Consider the following 19,735-nt stretch of genomic DNA (forward strand, 5'->3'; position numbering starts at 1 on the left):
TCAAATTAACAGGAAAAGGGAGAAAGGGAGAAGAGAGTAACCAAGAAAGAGAGGATGGTTAATAGTATCAAAACTGCAGTTAATAGTATCAAACTCCATCTGACAATTAATCGATCATTTGGGAGAAGTATTTCAGTAGAAAAGATAATGAAGAAGTAGAGGCAGCAAGAATAGATGAACTAATTTTGGGCAGTTAGCAACAGGAGAAATACAGGACAATAGTTTGAGAGAATAGAGGATCAATTGAAGGTTATTTTAAGGATGGAGAGGATTCAGCATGTTTGGCAGACAACAGGAAAGAAGCCAGTAGATAGTGAACAATTGAAAGGACTAAAGGAATAGATAGGGAATGGTTATTAGGGCAAATTCTCAAAGGAAACAGGTTCAAGGACACAAGTAGGGAAAGTAGCACTGACAAGAAGGGGCAGCTCATCTTCTGAGACTGTAGGAAAGAAGGAAAGGATGAGTTTGCTTTAAGGTATGGATGAAGATAGATAGGAAGCTCAAAATAAATTATCTTGTTGAGAGAAACGGTCATAGATTTAGAGCTGGAAAGGATGTCAGAGGCCATCTGGTTCAACTCTCACTTTTACAGATGAGGAAACTGAGGACTATAGAAGAGAGTTATTTTTTTAAACTCATCTTCCATCTTAGAATCAATATAGTATATTTGTTCCCAAGCAGAAGAGTGGTAAGGGCTAGGCAATGGGGTTTAAGTGACTTGCTCCAGGATCACACAGCCAGGAAGTGTCTTAGATCAGATATGAACCTAGGATCTCCCAGGTCTAGACATGGCTCTCTATCCAATAAGCCATCTAGTTGCCCCACCAAGTCTTTTGGGGGGGGAAAAGGTCTCAATCAAGAGTTGCCACATCACTTCAATAAAGTAAAATGCCTGTTCCATAGCAAGACACCAACATACATTCCCATCCCCCATGTAGCCAGAGCTTTTGCTCATTGAGATTGTCTTTGTATACAAATATATTTTAGCATTCCTGAATAACAGGATGCAGGCATTGGCCAGATAACTGGAAATAAAAGCCAAGACACGAGCACCTGGTATTACAAGACAATAGGATACAGGAAAATAAATATGTACAATGACTATGATAATGTAAAAGAAAACAATTTTTTTTAATCTCTAATTAATTTAGATTTTTTTTCTATGGTTACATGATTCATGTTCTTTCTCTCCCCTCCTCCCAACCCTCTCCTGTAGGCAGCATGCAATTCTACTCGGTTTTGCATGTGTGATCAAGACCTATTTCCATAGGAAAACAATTTCAAAAGACTTCAAAATTCTGATTGATGTAAAGAGCAAATGACTTCAGAAGACTAAGGCCGAAGAATGTTTTCAACCTCCTGGACTGGAATGAGCAGAATGAGACATCACTTACAGGCACGATGGATTGAGTTGTTTTCTTGACTCTAATTTTTGGTTACAAGGTAAGGCCTCTGTTGGAGGGTGGAAAGAAATGAAAAGTTGGTGATTAATGAGAATGATGGGAGAATAAAAGAAGAAAAGTATATTAATGAAATATTTTTTAAAAATAAAAGAGAGCTGAAAGAAGTTCAGAAGGTCTGAAGAGAGAGTTAAACTCTCTTTGTTTATTTTTAATGTAATCAATCAACAACCTTTAATTTAATCAGTCAAGAATTTAAATTACCCCTACTTAGTACTTAGTAATTCACTAAGTAAGAGAGTTCACAAGTCACTTATTAGAAAAAAAAAAAAAACAGTTCACACCCCCAAAGGCCACAAGCACTGCCTCAATTTGGGCAGTGCTAGGCAAATTTGGAGGCTGTGATTAGTTCCTCTGAAGTGGGAGAGAGACAGGAAGTAAAGTGGAAAAAGAACTATCAAAGGCAAAACCAAAGAGAGAAAATTCAGGGATTTCTTCCTTGACTCTTTGGGAAAGACTCTNTGGGCTTTACTTTTCTCAGCTAAAAAGCAAGGCTGTGAGAGTAGAGGAAAGGTATCTTCTAGGTTCTGTGATTCTCCAATCCAATTATCCTTTCATTTCAAGATTCTTAAAGCTTTAGAAAACATTCATTTGAAAACATACTCGCTGGAATTAAACAACCATGTCCAAAGTCAGTTTAGTGTTTTAAAAAATGATCAGATTCTGAAATGTATAACTTCTTCCACAGACCATATTTCATTTCAAAGAAAATCATGTAGATTTTCTTTTAAGTGAAACCAGCAAAGATAGACTTGAGTTGGGTTTATATTACATTTGAGACTGTGTTACTTGATATTGCTGAAGAAAAGCAAATGATCTACCAAATTGGACCCAGTTTCCTCCTGTATAAAATGAGGAGGTCGAATTAGATTAGGGATTCCTAACTTTTTCGTGTGTCATAGACCCCTTTTTTCAGTTTTGTGAAACCTATGGACTCATTCTCAGAATAATATTTTAGTCATTGTTTCATACTTCAGTAAGTAGCCATGATGCTTAAGAAGACAAATAAAAAATAAATTAATGAAAGCAAACTTCTCCATTTGAAGATTAGGAGGAAGAGGCAACAGAGAGCTTGCTGCCCAAGTAGAAATCAGAATTATGGGGCAAAGAATTGAAGATCAAGGACTAGACTGACAAGTCATAGGGCTGAAAGGACCAGGGGAGGTACTAGTCTATGAAGGCAAAGGAATATCTAAGAAGACTATGGAAAGGGATGATGAGAGACAAAGTCTAGGATACACGCTGTATTTGGTAATTTTGGGGTAAAAAACAGGAAGCTGAGGTAGAAAAACATGTCAATTGTCCACATTCATCATTTAAGTCATTCATAGACACATTGTGAGTTTTATACACACATTTGTGTTTATATATATATATGTATATACATATACATATATATGCAAGAGGAACTTACCAGAACTACAAAGATTTTATGCACGCACACACACACATAGTATATAGATATAGATATAGATATAGATATAGATATAGATATAGATATAGATATAGATATAGATAGATATAGATATATCGGCACTTTGGTGGGACACTCTGCAGCATGAGCTCTGGCGAACACTCTTGGCAGTCTTGGCCTCATGTGAGCTGAAGGTTTTTGGCAGGTTTTCAGTGTCTCCTGGCTCTTAGGATTTCGGCTTCCTGATTAGGACTTTGGATTCTGTTGAGATTCACTTTCAGATTTGCACTCGTGGTCTGGAGGTACTAGGATTAGGACTTAGGGTATTTGTAGCTGGGTGTTTTTTTTCCTACCTCTTTCCTATATTTCCAACTTTAATATCTCTACTTTTGTAAGGGTTAAATTTAATGGTTGGACTTAAAATTATATGAAATAACATGATCATCGAAATTATTATATCTCAAGTCAGAAGTTTATTTACCAAAATAGAGAGGAAATGATAAAGAAGAGAGGGGCAGCTGGGTAGCTCAGTGGATTGAGACAGGAGGTCCTAGGTTCAAATCTGGCCTCAGACACTTCCACTGTGTGACCCTGGGCAAGTCATTTGACCCCCATTGCCTACCCTTGCCACTCTTCTGCCTTGGTGCCAATACATTGTATTGACTCCAAGATGGAAGGTAAGTGTTTAAAAATAAAAATAAAGAAAGAAGAGAAATGTGAAAGAGGTTAGAGAAAATACCTATATTAGTCCTCATCCAGGAGGGATGGTGGTCCTCAGCCTCCTCCAAGATGGAAACTAGTCTCTCTGGAAACTAGGAAAGGGAAAACTAGCCACATTCAGAGGAAAAACTGTGGGAGGAGAAACATAGAAGAGAAACAACTGCTTGAACACATGGGCTGATGGGGATATTATTGGGGATGTAGACACTAATCAATAACTCTAGTCCAACTATCAATAATATGGAATTAGGTCTTGATCAATGATACATGTAAAACCCAGTGGAATTGTGCATCAGCTAAGGGGGCTTAGGAGGGGTTTGGGGGAGAGGGAAAGAACATGAAATATGTAACTAGGGGGAAATATTCACAATTAAAAAAAGAAAGAAAGAAACTAGGAAAGGAGTCAGCCCTTTTCACTCACCCACAAAGCAGATCAGGAATCTGAACCAAATTGAAGTTGAGATCCAAGCTGAAATCTCCAGCAAAACTCCAAGACTATCTTCAGAAGACAATTCCCAGAAGACAATCTCTACAAGACTGTCTCTACCAGACTGCCTCCACCAGACCAGCCTCAAGCCAAAGGATTCCATGGCTTTTATGAGGATCTCTTGTCCCATCCCCTCTTCAAATGGGCCAATCACAGTTTCCAAATTGTCTAGCACTGCCCTGTTTAGTGTCTGTGAGATCCACTTCTTGCCCTCTGGAGGTGTAAATTCTTATCAAAAGGATTCACAGATTCCTGGCTGATTGAGTTTCTGAGGGTGTGGATTCTCATTTCCTGGCTGATGGAGTTGAAAGGGTGGAGCTCTCTAAGTGACTTTAGCTACTTCACCTAGGGCTAAGTAGGATGTTCAAGCTTTTGTTGATTCAATTCAAAAAAAAGACAGAGAGTTAATCCTGTCTTCACAATCTGGTTAGGTACTAAGTAAAGGTACTTAAGTTATTATTAATCAAGTGTTAACTCAAAATAGACAAAGGGAATAAAGGATTCCCTTTCACAAGTGTAACTCAGAATAGACAAAGAGAACAAAGAATTCACTTTTCACACCTTGCTCTAAATAAAAGCTGCTGAGTCATTTTGACTTAAGAAGTTTATAAATGGTGACCACAACAATAATTTTTAAAATTCTTATATTTGTCAAACCCATTTCAATTATTACAAAGGGAACACAGACAACTAGGGCAGTTTTGTTATTATCCTGTTAAATATATACTGTAGGGAAATCATCCATATACAACAGAAGCTCATAGTTTCATATCTAATCTTCTTTCTGGTTTATTGAAATTTTCATATTTATTGATGATATAAACATTCATGACATAAAATAAGTTTTTAAAAATTCAAAATATCTTCATTTTAGATGGCAACCGATTTGTTATCAAGCATCAATGCTAGTAAGTCTCTCCTTGGTCTGATTAGCTGTAATTAGAAGATCCACAAATTTTAAGCCATGCTATGGAGATAAACACAATGAAATTCTGGGCTTGTTCTTCAAAATTCTATTTGTTATCCACTTGTATTGTCTCAATTGTAATTATTTTTCTGAAAATCAGCAAGACAAGAAAATCAACAAGATTGAGGGATGATTTGGGAGTCAGAATCACCCTACTTCAAATTTTGCTTCTGATTTAGACTAGCTTCTGTGACTATAGGAAAGTCATAGAATTTCTAAGTGCCCCCAGGCAATTCCAAAACTAAACTACAGAAGAATTACCAGGAAAAAAACATATAATATCTGTGCACATACATTTTCTCCTTGTATTGGTGCTTTTACTTCTAACATAATACTATTATTTTTCATTAGTTTGTTTTTGTTTTTTGTTGAATTACATTAATTCCTCTATAAACATGTATTATCCTATCAATTAGATCCTTTGGCATTTTAAAATTTATTCTAGTGATACTTCGACATTTATTTTTGTTGAGTTTTATGTTACAAAACTACTTGATTGTGTTCATATTTTTCTTTGTTTTATTCATTATGTTATAAGTTTTGTTTTCTGTTTTCTTATTAAAATACCTGGAGGCACCTCTCCAAAATGCAAAATGTCTTCTGGGCAAGATTACCCCAGGTTTAAGGTACTCTGGGTCCAGTCACTTAAAATCATACTTTGTGCACACTCCCACCAATGTATTTTCCTTTTTTTTTTTTTTAACCTTTCCCTTCCCTCTTATAATCAATGCTATATATTGGTTCTGAAGCAGAAGAGAGGTAAGGGCTAAGTAATGGGGGTTAAGTGAGTTACCCAGGGTCACATAGCTAGAAAGTGCCCGTGGTTACATTTAAACCCAGGACCTGCCATCTCCAGACCTGGAGCCTCTAGTATATCTACTGAGCCTCTGAGTCACTTAACTATCCCTTCTATTTACCTTTTCTAGTCAGACAAAGGTCACAATAAATTCAAATCCATTTTATTTATTATTTTATGAAATATCATAACAAGAAAATAGCAACAAAATATTTTCTCATAAACCTTGGGTTTGCTCTCCCACAAATATACATTATTTATTACATATTATGTATATATGTATACAATGTGTGTGTAAACAAAAATAGATTATGTAGTATACAATATTACAATCTCCCACATTATTGATGGGAAGAGGATACATAGGTAAGGTCCAAGAATGCAAACACACTCATACAGAAAACACAGGTGTCCAGGGCCCACAAATAGGGGATATATTTTGTGGACTTTACATATGTGTAGGTGTCATTTCCACTGTTAGAAAGTGAACTCCTTAAAGGCTTGGACAGTTTGATCTTTGTCTTTGTCCTCCAAGGACTGAGCATTCCTGACACAAGACACATAATAGACCCAGATAAGCCCAAGAGTTCCAGGAACAACAGTACATCCTGGACCGCCAGCTCTGCTTCTAGCCTGACCCTCATAACTACTGAGAGAAAAAACCTTTATGTTTCAGGAATCTGCCACCAACACCAACCACTGAAAATCCAAGAGCCCCAGAAAAGGATTGTAAGGGTTAAAAGTAGGAGTTGGACAAAAGTGAGAAGAGCAGTTGAATAAAACACTTAGTTTAATTTGAGAAGAAGTACAGATAGAAAACAGAAAAAGAGGAAAGAGAGATTATTATTCTAATACTCTATGACTATGCCTAAATTCCTAATACTATCTAAAATTTCTAATAACCTACCTCTAACCGTCTTCTGAGGACAGGTTCTTCTTGCCTGGCAAACTCCAGGCCTGCTCTAATCTACTCTATCTAAAAATTGATTCACTAACTACTTATCTTCCTAAATAATTGCCAACCACCACCCACACACTCCTTCAATCAGTTTCTATAAGTCAGTAGCAAACTGCCAGTTGCCCTTGCCTCAGAGACTGGCCTCCAAAAGTCCCTAACTGTCATTCCTAACCCATTCCTGAGGCTACACTCCAGAAGCCTGACCAACTATCTCAGTCTGCAGGTTTTACCAACAGCAATCTATTAAAATAACTATCTGACAAACTCATATGCCTTAGGCCGTCTGTACTCTTGATTTGAGGCATTAGCTACATCTATTGATTTAGGACTGGCAGTGTGCCTCTTGTGATGATTACCTAACTTGTCAGACCACCTTTGTCCCTTCCCCTCTTCCTTTTTGTAACCCCAATAACAATGAGGAGGAAGCTCTTTACCACCAAAAAGCTCTTCACCACCAGAGCTCTATTCCATCAGGGCTCAATTCCACCTAGAACCTACTTGATGTAAGGACTATGTCTTTGCTGCTATTCTCTTGTCATTGTGTTCCCTCTCTTTCACTACCATCAGAGGAGCCCAGGTTGTTGAATCCTTAATCTTAGAGTCTTTCTTCCTTTATTGTTTCCCCTCTCTTTTTCCCTCATCTCCCATTCTCCCTCAGTCTTCAACCTCCCTTCTCAGTGTTTTACCCATGAATATATATATACATATATATAAATTTGTGGCTGCTGGCAACTACGATTACCATGTGCATACTGTACATTATGCTTTATTACAATATACTTTGTATTTGAACCCACTCCCATCTATCTATCCATTTTTCCATCTATGTCTATCTGTCTTTTTATCTCTCTGTCTTTCTTTCTCTCTAGCCACCTACGTCTGTCTAACTTTCCATCTCTCTCTCTTTTTAAAAACCCTTACCTTCCACTTTAGAATCTTTGATAATTAGATTAAGTCTACACTGCCCATCTTTAGATTTAATCACCAAAGGTGAGAGCACCTTCCAATTCTGGGAGGTCCTAACCCACATGTGCTAGAGTGAGTAACGAATCAGAATCAATGGACCACCCCCTACGCTTTCTATGAGAAAGCGTCTATTGTGATTGGACACACAGGCTAGGAGAAGGCACTGGAAGTGACACATATGTGACCCCTATAAAAGAGGGAGTTGAGTGAGTGAGGCGGCTTCTGGTTTGGTGGAGGGGACCTGAGGGAGCTTTGCTAGTTCGTGACTGAAACTGTTCCACATGGTGAGTTTAAAGACTGAATCTTCCTGAACTTCTATTAAGAAACTTCCTTTTATAGACTCTGTGAATGAAGTTTGCTCCATTCACCTCTGGGCCTCAGGTCCTTTAACCCTAGGCTGAGGGTTAAGATCTACCTGGACTAATCAGCGGGATAGATTCTTATCTCCGTACTTCCTCTCTCTCTTCTTATGTAAATAAATTTCCATAAAAGTCAATTTTTTTTTAAACCCTTGTACTTCGGTGTATTGTCTCATAGGTGGAAGATTGGTAAGGGTGGGCAATGGGGGTCAAGTGACTTGCCCAGGGTCACACAGCTGGGAAGTGGCTGAGGCCGGGTTTGAACCTAGGACCTCCTGTCTCTAGGCCTGACTCTCACTCCACTGAGCTACCCAGCTGCCCCAAAAGTCAATTTTGATTTGAGATTATTTTTAATTGAGGATTGATAATAGTTCAATCCTCTGGCAACCATCTTTAATATATTGAACCCATTAAAACCTCTTTTTCACCCTTACAATCAATACTGTGTATTGGTTCCAAGTCAGAAGAGCAGTAAAGGCTAGGCAATGGGATTTAAATGACTTGCCCAGGGTCACACAGCTAGGAAGTGTATGAGGTCAGGTTTGAACACAGGACCTCTAGTCTCTATCCATCTATCTCTATCTATCTATCACTGTAACTATCTATCTGTCTATCTATCTATCTATCTATCTGTCTGTCTGTCTGTCCATCTCTAATCATCTATCTCTCTGTCCAATTATCCGTCTTAACTTACCTAACTACCTGCAGGTACTATTTTTAAAATTAATTAGCTAATTAATTTTTAAACTCTTACCTTCCATTTTAGAATTAATACTGTTTATTGTTTCTAAGGCAGAAGAGTGGTAAGAGCTAGGCAATGGGGGTTAAATGACTTATCCAGGGTCACACAGCTATGAAGTATCTGAGGCCAGATTTGAACCCAGGGCCACCCATCTCTAGACTTAGTTCTCAATCCGATGTGCCAACTAGCTGTCCCCATCTTTTATTGTTTTTTGTTTGTTTTTAGAAAAAGGAAAAAAAAAAAGATAGGTTATTGTCAGAATGAGAGCCATTTCAGTATTATAGCATTATATTATATGGGGCCCTTGTGGGTGTGAGGAGGTAATTATAGAATCCCATTTCCCTTTTTTTCTACCTATGAGATTAATTAGAAAATCTCTGAGATTCATCGAATAGTCTAAAGGTCAACTATTTTGTACCAGCATGCACCAGAATCCATGCTTTCTGATTCATATCTCAAGAAACTTGTTTACCTTTTGACACAGCTCTTTGACAGAATAGTTTTTTCACCTGTGAACATTTTCAAAGTCTACTTTGATTCCTGGACAGCAGCCCAATTTAGATTACTGTTTCTGTTTTATCGCCCTGATGCTAGCAATTCCATTAGAGATTATATAGATAGGGAAACTGGATTGGATTACATTAAAGTGCCTTCCAGACCTAATATTTTATCTTACAAGCACAAAGTCTTCCTAGAGTCAGATCAAGGAAGAGAGACACCTGTAAATTTTCTAAATAGAACTGGCATGGCAAGAATGCATGAATAGCTAATAGCAGGGCCATAAATAGAGGCTAGATTGGGTTGCTGCCCAAAAGACAAGGTAGACCTTTATAAAGGTCACAGGTAGAGAAACAACTCTTCCACTAGTGTGAGAAGTAAAAAGAGAAAGACTTACCCTATTGGGAAAATTTAAAAAGAAAAAAAAAAAAAACAACAAGCCATCCCCTTTGCCTCTAAGGGATCCCAAGTTCCAAGTTATTGTTTCCTTTTAGTTATTCTGTTGGGTCCTTTGAACCAATTTACGTAGGGGATGGGAGTGGGGCAATGAAGTCTAGGTACAGAACAAAAATATCAGGTCTTTTTTTCGCAGGCCTTTTTCTTCTTTAATCTCTCTTAGTAACTAGCACCAAGATATAGGCAAAAAAGACAGTATTCAGAGAGTGGGCAAGACAACCTGTTTGCGTCTCAGGTTCCTAATCTGTAGAGTTGGGCATGACTGAAAAAGGTGGCAGTAGTGAGTGGGCAGATAGGACTAAATGCTCTGAGATCTCTTCCATCTTTCATTTTCAATTTTCCCATCTCCCTGACTTAAATCTCTTAGGACATGATTTTAACAACTGAATTCAGAGTTAACTTTGGTAGACTAGAGTACCTTGGTGGAAGGAAATCACTAGATAACTTTGTCTGAAGATTATTCTTAACATGAATCATAGAATCATGGAAAATTGTTTAAATAAAATTTAAAATAATTTTAAAAATCAAATAAAATGAAAAATATGGAAATAGGTTTTGAGTGATAATACATGTATAACCCAGAAATTTTTTCCAGCTCGGGGGGGGGGGGTACAGAAAAGGGGAGGGAGACAGCATGAATCATGTAACCATGGAAAACAATTTAAAATAAAATTTAAAATTATTTTAAAATAATAATAATAAAATGAAGACTGTTCTTTTTGGTTTGTTTAAAGTGTTTCAAAATGGGATAAGGGGTCTGGAATTAAAAGTGATTTGTCAAGAAAAACTCAGAAACAAACCCCTGTCCTTAGCCTTTTTGTCTCCCTTCCCAATCTCATATACTTCCAGAATCACAGAATTTCACAGCTGGGCAGGACTTCAGACCTCATTCTAGCCCAACCCATAACTAAAAAGAATTCTTTTTTTATAACACACCCACAGAATGGTCATTCAACCACTTAAAGAACTCACTGAGCACTAAGGAGAAACCCACTACCTCCTTAAGACAGCCCATTCCACTTGACTGAGGTTGTTCAGCAACTTTTCAGCTGTGTCTGACTCTTTGTGACTCTTTTTAGAGTTTTCTTGGCAAAGACACTAGAGCAGTTTGTCATTTCTTTCTCTACCTCATTTTACAGATGAAGAAACTGGGGCAAACAGGGTTAAGTGACTTACTCAGGGTCACACAGCTAGGGAATGTCTGTGTTCAGATTTGAACTCAGGAAAAACAAGTCTTCCTGGCTCCAGGCCTAGCATCCAGGCCTAGCATCCAGGCACTGTGCCACCTATTTTCCCATTCCACTTTTTCCACATTTTTAAAAAACCCTTATCTTCTATCTTAGAATCAATTCTATGTTTTGATTCTAAGGCAGAAGAGCACTAAGGACTAGGCAATGGGGATTAAGTGACTTGCCCAGGGTCATATAGCTAAGAAGTATTTGAGGTCAGATTTGAAAACAGGACCTCTCATCTTGAGGCCTGGCTCTCAACCCATTGAGCCATCCAGCTACCCCTGCCCATTCCACTTTGATAATTATTAAGAAATTTTTCTTGACATTGCACCTAAATTTACTTAATAGCATTAATTATCTGGTGATTCCAAATCTATATTTCATCTCAGTTTCTTCCTGGAGCTTCACTCTCTTCCTGGACCATTTTGTTGCTAAGCCCAAGACTGGGTAGTGGAAACAGTGCTGGACCAGGGAGAAAGAAGACCTTGTGTTCAAATATGGCCTCAAATACTTCCTAGCTTTGTGATCCTAGGTAGGTCACTTAATCTCTGTAAGCCTCAATTTTCTAATGTACAAAATGGGGTTTGTTATAGCACCTATCTCCCAGTATTGTTGTGAAGATCAAATGAGAGAATTTTTGCAAAGCACTTTGTAAAACTTAAAAATACTATGGAAATGCTAGCTGTTATTAATTTTTTATGATCTCAAACTCAATGTAGCCAAAACAGAACTCATTATTTCCTTCTGTCCCAACAAAACTTGCCCTTCCTCTAAATCCACTGGCTGTCCCACCATCTCCCAATTTCAAGATTCTTTTTCTCTTTATAAACCCCTGATACCCAGCTCTGGTTCCTCATGGAGGCCCAGGAAGGTAGGGTATGACGTTGAGGTTTTCTTTTCTTTTCTTTTTTTTAATTTATTGATATAGAAGAGCATTCAGAGAGCCCTCTGAGAAAAGAGACAATATTTGTGTTATGCTTGGCAAAATACCTGGCATAGAATAGGTGATTAATAAATGCTTGTGATCGGTGCTTTTGGAAGATTACTTTCATGGTGGAATGGATGATGAGAGAGGGAAAGATTCTTAGGCAAAGAGACCAACCAGAAGCCTGTTGCAATGGTGCATGCTAGACCACAAGGGCCTATACGAGTGGGGTGGCAGGGTTAGAGGTGAGAAGGGGGTGTCTACAAGAGGTATTACAAAGCTGAAGACCACAGGACTTGAAAACTGGTTGTATATGGGGGTAGGAACTTCTCAAAAGGTAGTGTTATAGGGGTGCAAATTGGTGAAGCCCTGGATTCGGGAAGGAAACCTTTCTCAAGAATGAGAGGACTCCAAACTTAGCTTAAAAGTAAAAAAGAAAGATTTATTAGTAAGATAGGATTAATGGCCAGCAAGACAGCATGAGTGGAGCAGCCATGGGAGGCTCCCCCGGAATCCCTCAATCCTGGGGATTATATACTTTTTACAATTGTGGGGACGTGATGCTTGCTGTGTCATGATGAGGACGTGATTCTAGAGTGGTAAACACTCAGGTATTGGGGGGGGGGGTGCTGGTCATCTGATCGGGGTGTGCCTGGAGACATAGGGGGTGACCCTCATAGTTCAGGGGACAGATGGATGTCTGAGATATACAACTTGATGTTATCGAGGAGGTGTATTTCTTTATCTATCTCAACTTAAAGGAATTCCAAGGATGATGGTCTTTGCCTCCGGAGTCACGAGGGCAGGAAGGGGGAAGGGAATTCCCCTGTTCACAGCCTGTCTGAGTTAAGGAGTATAGGACCCCTGCCATCTCTGTACAATGCCCATGTCAGTAGAACTATTTAAACTCAGTAGTCTGAAGATGAAATTCAAGCTTTGAGACAGATGGTGATACCCTTGAACATTTGATGAAATTATAGTGTGTCTCTGTGTGTGTGTTTCTAAAGAAATTACTTGTGTCAACAAAACAATGTTCATGCTAACCTTTGTGGGTAACCAGAGCATGTCTGAGCATGCCCAGGTCCCCTAAACATGTGGTTTAGGGTGGCCTCCTGCCTCTGAAACTTAGAAGGACAATAGAAACCTAGACAAACACTCCAAGACCCATTTCTCCGAGTCAGAGTTAAAGAAGGAAAGCAAGGGAAGAGAAATTCTAGAAATGATAATAATGGCAAATGGGCAAGATAAAGACATTAGAACTTCTAGAGAATCAGCAAAGAAAAATCATTGGGACAATGAGTAAACAAGAAGGTTACAAATTAAACCCACCAAATAAACAGTGTTGTTATCTGTAACAAAATCCAAGAAGCAATAATGGAAAGTCCTATTCAATGTAACTTTCAGATGAATCAAACAAAGAGTCAGCCTCCCAAAACAAACTCAATACATAGAGAGATGCAATTTTAAAATCGTTTTAAGTAATGAGAGGGATAGAGATTAGTGCTCAGAGCTGAGACATATCAATATTATAAAAATAATAGTACTAATTTATAGATATTATTGTTCAGTCTTTTTTCAGTCACATCCTCCCTATTTGGGAGTTTCTTGGAAAAGTGATTTGCCATTTCCTTCTGTTAATTTTACATGTGAGGAAACTGAGGCAAACAAGGTTAAGTGACTTGTCCAGGGTCACACAAGTATTGTCTGGTACAAAATTTGAACTCAGATTTTTCTGACACCAGATCAGTGCTCTATGCATTTCACCACCTAGCTGACCTGCACCAAGTAGGAGATTAATAAATGTTTGACAGTCACTTAATCTTTCAGAGCCTCTGTTTCCTCACTTGTAAAATGAGGCATATGGACCACTGAGTTTCTTTCCAGTTTTAATTCTATGATCCTATTATCCTAATAGCAAAAGGGAGCAAGATGATATAGTAATGAAATCCCTGTCCCTAGAGAGATGAGTTCAAATCTTGCCCCTGGTACCAACTAATTATGTGATCATAAGCGAATCTTTTAACCTCCTCATTTGTAAAGCAGAAATAATACTAATAATCCAGAGCTGTTGTGAATTTGAGTTTGTGTGAATGTGAGTTTGAAAATGCTTTGTAAACCTTGGGCTGAGATCAAAGGAAGAGGTTCTAATTAATTGCCTGGTTGTCAGGATTTTAAGAGGAAAATGATGCCTGGATGGGAGGCTGAATGGTTGGAGAGGACATCTAATACCAGGAATTTTCCTGTCTATGCTGGTTTATTGTGCCACTCTTACTCAGCCCTTAACCCATTGGCAAGCCTGGAGGCATTTGGAAAGAAATCAGTTCCTATTGGCTGGGAATCTCTCTAGCTAGGATTCCTTTTCCAGGTAGAGGATGGAAACAGACTCTATGTTGCCTGCCAAACCCATCTTTGGGCATGAAAGGAGTCTTCATAACGATCAGGAATTGTGGGTGTGGTTACTCCAGGCTGCAGCTGCCAGCAACAAGACTGGGGAAAAAGACAAATCCTTAAAGATAGTAGAACTGCTTAGATGTGTTTTGTATGTGAAATGACTCTTGGAAAGAGAAGGCGACATTAGGAACAGAGGCACACACATTATGTCCTGTGGGGATTGGCACTTGGGGACACCTCTCAACCTCCCCCTGCCTCAGGGTCCTCTCTTCCATTTTCTGCTTATTTCCACCCCTCTTCCTCTCCTTGAAAGTCTGTATGGTGTAACCCAGGTAGAATACTGGATCACAGATAGAGGGACCTGGGCTCTGACACTTACTAACTAGGTGACATGACCCTAAGATAAGTCACTTGCCCTTCCCATTTCATGGGCTTATTGCAAGGAAAGCCTTAAAAGCTCTATAGAAATATCAGTTACTATATGTGTGCTACAATACATATAATATAAAAGATGTGATTTATAATAATAATAATAACTGTTTTATTATTATCATCTTTTCCCATTCCTTTGATTTCCTTCTTCCATTCTTCCTTTGTCTTTTTCTCTTCTCTCCTGACTATTCCTAAGATCTGGCATTATCCAGAATCACTTGGAGGCTTAGGTAGGACACTATAATAATAAATAGAGCTCCTAGAGTAAAGTAGAATTTTCTTTTTCCTTTAAAGTATCAGACAAAAGTAACTACTTGACATCTTTTAAATAGAGAAATAAATTGGGGCAGCTAGGTGGAACAGTGGACAGAGCACCAAACCTCGAGTCTGGGAAGACCAAAGTGCTTAAAAAAATGTATCTTGATGGACCAAGGGATTTGGAGTCAGGAAGATTTTAGTTCAAATCTGGCTTCAGATACATTTTAGTTGCATGACCCTGGGCAAGTTATTAACCCTTATTACCTAGCCCTTGCCACTTTTCTATTTGAATTGATACCGAGAAAACCCACAAGGGTTTTTTGTTTGTTTTTTAAGAAATAAATACAGGTTAAACTGTAATTGGTTTCCTCAGGAAATCCCTATGATGTCCTCAGTCATACATAATAATAGCTAGCATTTATATAGCACTTTAAGGTTTGGGAAGTGCTTTCCATATGTTAACTCATTTGATCCTTACAATAACTCAGTGCTATTATTATTCTCATTTTACAGATGAGGAAACTGAGCCTGAGAGGGGTCCCACAGTCAGAAAGAGTCTGAAGCAAGAATTAAACTCAAATCTTCCTAACTACAAATTCCTCAGAACTTCAATAATAATTAGTAAATCAATAAACATATCTTTAAGTGCTTAATGTGTGCCAGAAATGTGCTAAGTGTTAAAGATACAAAAAGAGGCAAAGAGAAAAATAATAATCCTTGCCCTCAAAGAGCTCACTCTCTAATGGGATTAGTTCACTTTGTTCATTATGACAATTAGTTGTCTATATCTATATCATCATTGTTGTTCAGCCTTTTTTTTTAAAGTTGTGCCCAACTCTTCATGACCCCATTTGGGATTTTCTTGGCAAAGATACTAGAGTGGTTTGCCATTTCCTTCTCTAGCTCATTTTACAGATGAGGAAACTGAGACAAACAGGGTGAAGCAACTTGCCCACGGTTACACAGCTAGGAGGAAGTGTTTGATATCAGATTTGAACTCAGGAAGATGAGTTTTCCTGACTCCAGGCCCAATACTATGTCATTTAGCTGCCCTGATTCTAGATACAGAATCTCAATCCACCCTTCTATAACTTCGTTCACCATACTGATGACTTCTCAAATCAAAACACTCGGTGCACAGCACTGCTCTTTTCTACATATCACCTCATTGGAATGTAAGCTCTTTGAGGGCAAGGGCTATTTCACTTTTGTATTAGATATTTTTTTTTAACCCTTACCTTCTGTCTTAGAATCAATAAATATCCATTCTAAGACAGAAGGGTGGTAAAGGCTAGGCAATTTGGGTTAAATGACTTACCTACTCACACAGCTAGGAAGTATTTGAGACCAGATTTGAACCCAGGACTTCCCATCTCCAGGCTTGGCTCTCTACCTACTGAGTCACCTATCTGCCCCTATTCTAGGAAGCTTAACATAGTGCTTGGAAAGAAGGAAACAGTCACTTTGTAAATGCAAACTATGTGCCAGTTACCATGTTAAGCACTTTACAAATATTACATTATTTGATCCTTACAAAATCCCTGGGAGATAAGCTATTGTTATCTCCTTGTTACAAAAGGGAAACTGAGGCAGACAGAGGTAACATGTCTTGCCTCTCTCCTTCACCTCCCGGTACTAAATAAGGCATTGTTTGACCCCAAAAAAATATGAATATATAAAACCATGTCATTTTTATTTATCGGTTCTTTCTCTGAAGGTGGACATACACAGGTTATTCTTCAAACAATATTTCTGTTGCTTTATATTATATAATATTCTGCTTGTTTCATTCTTCATAACTTCAAATAGGTCTTTCCATTTTTTTAAACATTAACCAAGTAGTGAATTAAAGGCAGGTAAGAGGGAGCAAGTTGATTCTGTAGGAATCCATTGTCCACTCCCAGAGAAAGAACTGAGTCTGAATAAAGATCAAAGCATACTTTTTAAAACTTTATTTTTCCCATTTGTTTGTTGGTCTATATTTTCTTTCACAATATATCTAATATGAAAATATGAAGGGAGGGAAGGAGAGAATTTGGAACTCACATTCTTAGAAAAGAATGTTAAAAATTGTTTTTACATGAAAATTGGGAAAAAATAAAACATAAAAAATTTTAATACAAGAATGATAAATGCTTATTTTCTTGACATGACTTGATGGCATCCAAGAGAAGGTAATGGAATTAGGTTAAGGAGCTAATTGGTTTGCCATGTGTTGAGAGAAAAAAATTTTAGGGTTCCCATACCCTAAAAACCATTACAGACTTAGTAAGAATCCCTTGGTATTAGAGTCTGTCTACTGGATACTAGGATCTGTAAGAGGGGAAAACTAGATATTTAAGGTATGGTCATCAGAAATCAATTACTCGATTTCAAATTAAAATAGACCCAAGACAGGATGAATTTTATGGTGGTTTATTTACAATTAGGAAGGTTGAAGATAGGGAAGTTGAGAGAGAGAAACTCTGGCCTGGACCTGAGGTCCGGACCAGGTGGAATTTAGAGACCCCAGCAGTGGGGCACAAAGGTTAATTAAACAAGGCTTCTAGCCACAAAGCCTCCTCCAATAAGAGAGGCCTCCTTAAGGCTAGAGCCTCCAGAAACACCAAGGGAAAAGAGAGAAAGTCAGCCTAACTTACCCACGTGACATTTCAAAGGGAAGCAGTCTGAGATCTCACCAGAGATCCTTCAACACCAAGTTCAAAGTGCCAACTACCTCCACAGGAAGTTACTATCATAGTTAGAATCATAGTTAGCATCTTTCATTACTTCTTGCATCCACCTCTAATTTCAAGTGGACAAATGGCAGCCTCAACACTGTTTTGGATTGCCCAAAGGGCAGTCCCTTGTTTTTTATTTGTTACATACTATCACGTGTGGGTAACAGACCTTCCCCTCCCCACTTAATTCTAAGTTAGGTAGGGTGACATTTTTTCTGATGGCTAGAGTCTAAACAATGAATGAGGATGAGCTAATTCCATTTACACAGATTTTACTACCTATGTGATCTTGGGCAAGCCAACTCAATGTCCCTGACCCTCAATATTCTCCTCTCTAAAATGAGAGGGTTAAGTCAGATGGCTTCTAAGGTCTTCTCTTGGATTTTGCTCTCCTATGAACTTTGGATTCTTGTTTTCTCTTTCATATAGCTTCATCTACTCAGTTGTCTCTTTTGGCAACTGCAAATCCTATGGAAAGCTAAGCAGGAACCATAATGAGTCATAAATGAAGTCAGTCAAAGAACTTATACACACAAGCTGGTTTAAGTGATAAGCCCTCCCAGAAAGTCACATTTGCTTTGGAGGTACAAGAATTACCAAAATGCATGTCAACAGATTTTTCTTTTTTAAGAGAGAAACTTAAGGGGGCTTTATATATAGGCAGTTGTGATTGGTTCTCAGAGTTCTGGGTTCTCCATTTAAAAAAATAGAGCCATGAGTAGTGATGTCAGTATTATCTGATATGTATCCTCTCTCTCTAGGGCTTGCCTCCAGAAAGATTATGAGAATTGAGGATTGCAGAAGAGCTATTGAGAGGATGTTGCCACTGTGATGAAATCTAGATCTGATTTGTTTGTTCTTTCTCCCCCTTCTCTCTTCCTGGTGGCTTCAAGCCACAGAGGAAGTCACTAATAGAACTGCCTTCCTCTAGAGAATCTAAGCAGGATACCCCTTCCTGCTCCCTACAGTGATGAAATCGCAGGTAGCCACAATATTTCCATTGAGTATTCCATGAACTTCTTCCCTTTCTGTTCTAATTGGTACATAAAACAAACTTAGCACACCAACCTGTGTTATACAATTATTTGGGGAGCACTGAAGGTGAAGAGGTAGAATAGACTTTTGCACCTGGGCATTGGGCTTCTCCAGGGAATTTCCTCACCCCAATGAGCAGGCTGTGTTGCTGTTGTTCAGCCATTTTTCAGTAGAGTTCAACTCTTCATGACTCTATTTGGAGTTTTCTTGGTGGAGATACTGCAACATGGAAAATGGCAGGGTAGAATTCTGGGTGAGACTGAGTAACTCCAGCTCACTTTACAGATGAGGAAACTAAGGTAAACAGGCTTAAATGACTTGCCCAGGTCATACAGCTAATATCTGAGGCTGGATTTGAACTCAGGAAGATGAGTCTTCCTGCCTCCAAGCAGTAGTTTATTGTTTCAGATATGAAAAGGGCAAAAACCATGTAAGATAGTGTCTTAAGCTGGCTGTGACCACTTTCGAAACCACTCCAGGGTTAATAGCATGAGAAATAAAGACCAGGTGCTTTATAATCAGAATCTGAATTCCCTTACACCATTTTTTACTTAATGAATCCAATAGCTAAGGACAAAAGAGCCAATGAGAACAAGGGCTTGTATATGGGTTTCTCTTCACATGGGAACTTCATTGAACTTCCTGACTGGGTGTCCAAATTAGTGCAATATGCTAGTCCAGCATCTGACCCTAGCATGGAGTCTCCCCAAATGTATGGAGCAAGGAATCAGATCCAAAAAACAGCCCACCGGTGAAACCAAGTAACAAAATCCCGTCAGTCAAACCAGAAGAGTGGTTACCAAAAGAGAATACTAAGCAGATGAGGCCATTCAAAAGGGAAGACAAAAATCTAAATGTCATAGGATAGCAGGATCCAAGTAAGGGGCTTAGATGCCATCTAATTCAACCCTCTCAT

Source organism: Gracilinanus agilis, chromosome 1 (genome assembly GCF_016433145.1).
Source record: "Gracilinanus agilis isolate LMUSP501 chromosome 1, AgileGrace, whole genome shotgun sequence".
NCBI lineage: Eukaryota > Metazoa > Chordata > Mammalia > Didelphimorphia > Didelphidae > Gracilinanus > Gracilinanus agilis.